This window comes from Rhinopithecus roxellana, chromosome 10 (genome assembly GCF_007565055.1).
Source record: "Rhinopithecus roxellana isolate Shanxi Qingling chromosome 10, ASM756505v1, whole genome shotgun sequence".
In the NCBI taxonomy this organism is placed as follows: Eukaryota; Metazoa; Chordata; class Mammalia; order Primates; family Cercopithecidae; genus Rhinopithecus; species Rhinopithecus roxellana.
The window spans coordinates 61,217,385-61,223,092 of NC_044558.1; the positions used below are offsets into that span (position 1 = coordinate 61,217,385).

Consider the following 5,708-nt stretch of genomic DNA (forward strand, 5'->3'; position numbering starts at 1 on the left):
TTTACTTAAGACCTGCTTCCCCCTCTAGAACGTGAGCTCCTGGAGGGTGGGGAGGGGATCTCTTGCTTGCTTCTGCTCTCCTAGCTCACTGCATGCCTCTCAGGCTGGGCTGGAAACACTTTGTTGAATAAATGAATTCTGGTCCCCACCCAAGCACGCAAAGAGTGACCCACACTGCTGCCGGGCCAAACTGCACTGAAAAATGGCATTGCTGTGTGGACGTGGCCCTGCCCACCTCCAACAGGCACAGCAGGTAGGGCTGAGGAGCCCTGGCCAGGCAAGGGGAGTTCATGGACACAGCACCGACACCTGCCCACCCCTTCCCAGTGACCCAGTCCTGCCTCCCACAGCCAAGCAGGGCTCCATCAGTATGGATAGCCTGGACAGCTGGGGTCAAGCAAGAGGCCTGGCATGTCAAGGGCTCTGGCCCCTGGCCCCGCCTGGCTCTCCACTGTTCCCAAGTGTCTTTTCCCCATCACTCCCTCCTTGGCCCAGACCCATCCTTTCACGTTATTCCTCTGGGAATGGTCTGTATCCTACCAGAGGCTTACCCAAGGAAATGAATTTTTAGTGGTGGAATATTGAACCTGTTATAGTCTCGGCCAAGGGTAGACAGCTGGGAAGGGGGTCCCTCAAACCTCACCTCTTGGGCAGTTGCTTCTTGTCCCTGTGAATACAGCTGCTTTGCCTGGATCAGCCTCCAGCCTCCCTCTGGGCTAGGCCACCTTCCTCCTGGATTCAGCTCCAAGTTGGTACCTCACATTTTTCTTCCTCCATGCCTTCATTTGCATGCTGTTCTGGTCCCCTGCAGGGCCTCCTTCTCCTCCCCCAACACCACTGTCTCTTGTCTGTCGAAACCTACCCTTTTCTTTAAGATGCAGTTCAAAAGCCACCTCTCCTTTAAGCCAATCCTTTTGGATCTCCCAATCAGATATAACGTCTCCTTCTTCTGAATCCTCCAAAAGCACAGTGCTGATAACCATCAATCATGTATGGCTTTGTCTGAAGGATTTTGGGGGACAAAAGCTGTCTGTGTTGTACCTGACATTCTAGAATGTTATGGTTCTTTGTTGCATGTAATACAAGTTGGTGCTGGTTATAAGCTTCTGAACAATGATGAGGATGGTGCCATTTGACATTCAGTAGGTGCATTCGACTGTAAGTTCCTCGAGGGTGTGGAGGAGAGTTCCACGTCTTTGTCTCCCTAGAACCTAGCATGGTGCCGGCACACAGTAAATTCTCAACAAAAGGTTCTGTGGTTCAGAATGGATGTTCACAATATGAGCCCTGTCCAAATGTCATCTCACTGAGTTTTCACAGTCACTCTCTGGGTCAGGCACCAATTGTCTCCACTAAGAAGTAACTCCACAGGGCCGGGATTTGTGTCTGTTGTGATCACTGTTGTACACATATCAGTGCTTGACATGGAGCTGGCCCTCATAAATATTGTGTGAATAAGTAAGTCAGTTAATGGGTATCCATTGTATAGATGAGGAAACTGAGGCTCAGATTTACCTAAGGTGTATCATCTAGTAACCGGGAGAGTCAGAATTGGCACCCAGATTGATCTGACCCCAAACCCTGTATTCTTCAATACTGGACTCTACCAGGTCAAGAGATGGAGCAGGAAGGCTTGAGATACACAATCCATATATTTAAGGCACTTTCCATCTAAGGCACTTTCCATCTGGTAGAGAAACAGAAATGTACGCACACAGCGGCACATGCGATGGCAACAGAACCTGTGAGACCCTGGGGAAAGAAATGACTTTTCAAGAGCCTGCTGCAAGGGAGGGGATAAGCCTGGCCTAGAACACTAGTTTCCTGAAAACTTGATTTTTTTGTGTGTTATTCTAATGTGCAGAGGGCCTGTACCAGGCCTACTAAGGAGTGAGCTGATGTGGCTGAGAGTTTTGGAATGTGAGGCTGGGATGACAAGCCTGGAGCCTGGCTCTTTTGCGCTCAGTGAGGATTGCTCCAGCCTCAGCCCCAACTCTCAGCAAAGCCCAGGTGTGGGGAGCAGGGGAGGTGAGACAGAGACGAGGAGGGACAGAAATGTGGTTTCACACCTGGCCCAGCAATTCCTGCCACTGGAAAGCACGGCGACTCAGGATGCCAACGCCTGCCAGAGGCTGCGGCTTCATGGCCTGCATTTTGGAGACTGTATCTGGAGAGGCATAGTGTGAGGGGCATCGGGAGGCAGGAATGGGACCGCAGCAGAGAGGGGTTTTGCAACCAGCCTCTGGCTGGTCAGCACAGGAGTGTCAGGTTCTTTGCTGTGGGGCTGCTGGGGATGAGAGAGGCAGGAAGAACCCCTGTGAAGAACAGTGAGAAGGGTATGAGCCAGGGGCTTGCAGGGTGATGGCAGGCTTTGAAGTGTGTGGAGGGCTGCCGCAGCTGAGGCCCAGCTATACTCAGAAGGGAGCAAGCAGCCTGATGCCTGAGCTGGCCTGGCCCATTAGCCTCTTGTGGCCCACCCTGAGAACCTTCTTGCTGTGGGTGAGCTGGGCCCTGTCTAGCCCCTGCCTCTGCACCCCCATCACTGGCCTCAAAAGCACAGGTTCTCTCTTTACCTACACTCTGGGGAGGCAGAGAATGGTCCAGGCTGGGTGTGTGGGTCTGTGTGTCAGGGGGTATTGGTGAGGATCTGGGGAGAGGTGCCTAGATAGCTTTGATTCTACCCACCTAAGAGATCTGAGGCCCTCCCAGCTCCTCCCCAACTTCCAACCTCAGTGTTGTCGCTGAAACCCTCGAGCTGATTGTGCCTACACGGGGCCAAATGCATTCTTCTCACCGGCCTTGGTCCCAACGTGTCATGTAACCTTGTTAGTCACTCAATCTCTTTGGCCTTGTGCTTCCACGTCTGTAAAATGAGAAGTCGCCTCCGTCCACACATTTGCCCCTCCCCGCCGCCAACCCATACTTGTCCCAGACAGAGCTGGCAACAAGAGCAGAGTGTGGAGTGGGAGGGCCTGCCATAGCATGGGCCTGGAAGGAGGAGAGAGGCAAAGCCTGCAGCCAGATCTTCGCTCCCCACCAGAGCAGCCCTGAAAATATTCCCAGCTGGTCTTTGCCTCTCCACACTCACAGCAGCCTCGTGATGAAGATGGCAGGCGGATTGTACAGGGAGGACAGAACTTTCTTCCATCTTCTCCTGCCCCAGCTGCTGCCTGGGATCCACTCATCCCCTTCTTCTCTCCTTGGCCTCACTCTGCAGTGGGGGGCTCACTCACTCCAGGGTTCAGCCACTGTCCACCTGCTAATGAGCTAAGGAGTCCCAAACCTCCACCACCAGCCCAGCGGGGTGCCCAGCCACGGCTGGGCACCAGGGTGGGAAGGGATGTGGTCCTCCCCCTGAACACAGCACATGGTGCCTCCTGGGGCTGCACAGGGAGGAGGCCTTGCCCAGACCTCTCTCCTGGGCACCAGGAACCTCTGGCCGACTGCCTACAGGACATCTCCACCTGGATGTCCTACAGGCCCTCAAATTCAACCTGACCCCCGAGCACCTCAGCTCCTTTCCCTTTTCATAATGGGACCTTTCTCCCAGGGACTCAGTGTTCACACCTTTGCCCTTTCTGATGTCCCTTCTGCCTTTCTCTCACCTCTACTCTCTTCCCAAGTTCCATCGGTCCTGTCCCATGCTGTCCCTTTTTTCCATCTTTTCTGCCCCTGGATCACTTGTCTTATTTTCTAGTGATCAAACACGCATAGAGCATGAGTTAGATGGCTGGCTCTGTTCTTAGTGCCTTACAAATCCTAGCTCTCCTCATTCTCATAACCTTCAGTTTACAGATGAGGAAACTGAGGCACAGAGAAGTCAAGCATCTTGTGCAGGGCCAGGATTGGGACCCAAGCAGCCTGCTCTAGAGCTGGGCTCTGACCCTCCACAAGAGCCATCATTAAAGTTTCACTTACCCCTGCACCTTCAATCTCTTCCTCTCTCCATCCCTCCCATATGTTCACAGATGAAATCTTCTTCCTTTCTGATTCAAGAAAACAATATAACGACCAGCAGGGCAAACAAGGCAAACCTTGTGTCTATTAACAATAGAAAAATTAGACCGGGTGCGGTGGCTTACACCTGTAATCCCAGCACTTTGGGAGGCGGAGGCAGGTGGATCACCTGAGGTCAGGAGTTCGAGATCAGCCTGGCAAACATCGTGAAACCCCGTCTCTACTAAAAATACAAAAATTAGCTGGGCGTCGTGGTGGGTGCCTGTAATCTCAGCAACTTGGGAGGCTGAGACAGGAGAATCGCTTGAACCCAGGAGACAGAGGTTGCAGTCAGCAGAGATCATACCACTGCACTCCAGCCTGGGTGACAGAGTGAGAGTTCACCTCAAAAAGAATGGCTTCTACCAAATGTGTCAACAGGGACAGAGATGACAGACATGACACATGAATGAACAAATGAGTAACTGTGGAACTGAGCTGCCTTATGTGGTGGAAATTACTTCATTAAACAATATTTGTGGAACACTTAAGGCTAACACTAATAGCTAACACCAAGAGCTTACTGTGTGCTTATGGCCATCAAACATGCATAGAGCACGTGTTAGATGCCTGGCTCTGTTCTAAGTGTCTTGCAAATCCTACCTCTTGTCATTCTCACCACTCTCACAACTCATCTCTCACAAGCTCTCATACAGCTTTTAGATAGAGGAGCCGGGATCTGGAGCACAGCGGCTTGACTCTGTAGCCTGGGCTTTCAACTACCACACCTAACTATCACCAGATCCCAGAGGAATGTTACATGAATGTTTAATATTTGAGTAATGTTGGCTGGGCACGGTGGCTCATGCCTATAATCCCAGCACTTTGGGAGGCTGAGGCGGGCAGATCACCTGAGTTCAGGAGTTCAAGACCAGACTGGCCAACGTGGTGAAGCTCTGTCTCTACCAAAAATACAAAAAGTACCCAGGAGTGGTGGCGTGAGCCTGTAGTCCCAGCTACTCAGGAAGCTGAGGCAGGAGAATCGCTTGAACCTGGGAGGCGGAGGTTGCAGTGAGCTGAGATTGTGCCACTGCACACCAGCCTGGGCAACAAGAGCAAAACTACACCTCAAAACAAAAATTTTTTTTTAGTAATGTCCAAAGACCACCTCATGGGAGCATATACCCTAGTTACTTGAGAGGCTGAGGCAGGAAGATGCTTGAGCCCAGAAATTCAGACTGTAATAAGCCATGATCATACCACTGCACTCCAGCTTAGGCAACAGAGAGAGACCCTGTCTCCAAAAAATAGTTGGGGGAACATATAAGCAATATCAAGGTAATAGAGTCCAACATCTGAGAAACATCATAGCACTGACAATGTCAACATGTCTGAGGAATATAATGATTTTGTATAATGCTGTACTTTACTCAACCAAATACTTATCAACCCACTACATCCATGTCAGGCACTATTTTAACCCACAGGTATAGGGCAATGACACAACACCCCAAAACTCCTCCTCTTCTGTAGCTGACATTCTCATGAGCAAGAGAGAGAGAACTAAACAAACAAACCAACAAACAAAAAACATGTCAGAGGTGACAATTGACACAGAAAACATAAAGCTTAATCAGAAAAAAGGTACTGTCCAATGTACTGGATGGGGGTATGTGGGTGGCATTGCTACTTTGTATAAGATCAGGAAGACCACCCCTGAGACGATGTCTGAGCAGAGTAGTGAAGTTAGTTAGGGAGGGAACCACGCAGTG

The 5,708-nt window shown here is 50.9% G+C and overlaps 1 long non-coding RNA gene across 1 annotated transcript; it reads left to right on the plus strand.

Annotated features, from left to right (window-relative positions):
- The first annotated feature begins 1,092 nt into the window (after window positions 1-1,092).
- Window positions 1,093-4,024, plus strand: LOC104679703. Its single transcript, XR_750359.2, has 3 exons — window positions 1,093-1,142; window positions 1,611-1,744; window positions 1,865-4,024. It is a non-coding gene; the product is annotated as an uncharacterized LOC104679703 (long non-coding RNA).
- The last annotated feature ends 1,684 nt before the right edge of the window (window positions 4,025-5,708 follow it).